Below are 262 nucleotides of genomic sequence, written 5' to 3'. Positions count from 1 at the left end.
GCGCTGCGACGGGCGTGCCCCCCCGGGGCACCACCGGCGCAGCGCGAAAACGATCGGCGGCGAGGCCGAGCCGACCCCCCCGCGCCTAGCGCGGTCACACAGCCGTCCTACCACCGGACCCCCCCGCCGCTCCCGCCCCATCTCCCGCGCCACCCTCCTCGGGACGGAGGGTGGCGCTCCCGCTCCCCCGGGGCGGGTCGGCGGAGGTCCGTCCGGCGAAAACGTCGTTTCTCTTACCCTGCCACCCCGAGCGTCCGGCGGG

Source organism: Hippocampus zosterae, unplaced genomic scaffold (assembly GCF_025434085.1).
Source record: "Hippocampus zosterae strain Florida unplaced genomic scaffold, ASM2543408v3 HiC_scaffold_84, whole genome shotgun sequence".
Lineage (NCBI taxonomy): Eukaryota > Metazoa > Chordata > Actinopteri > Syngnathiformes > Syngnathidae > Hippocampus > Hippocampus zosterae.
Note: the sequence above shows the minus strand (reverse complement) of the source record.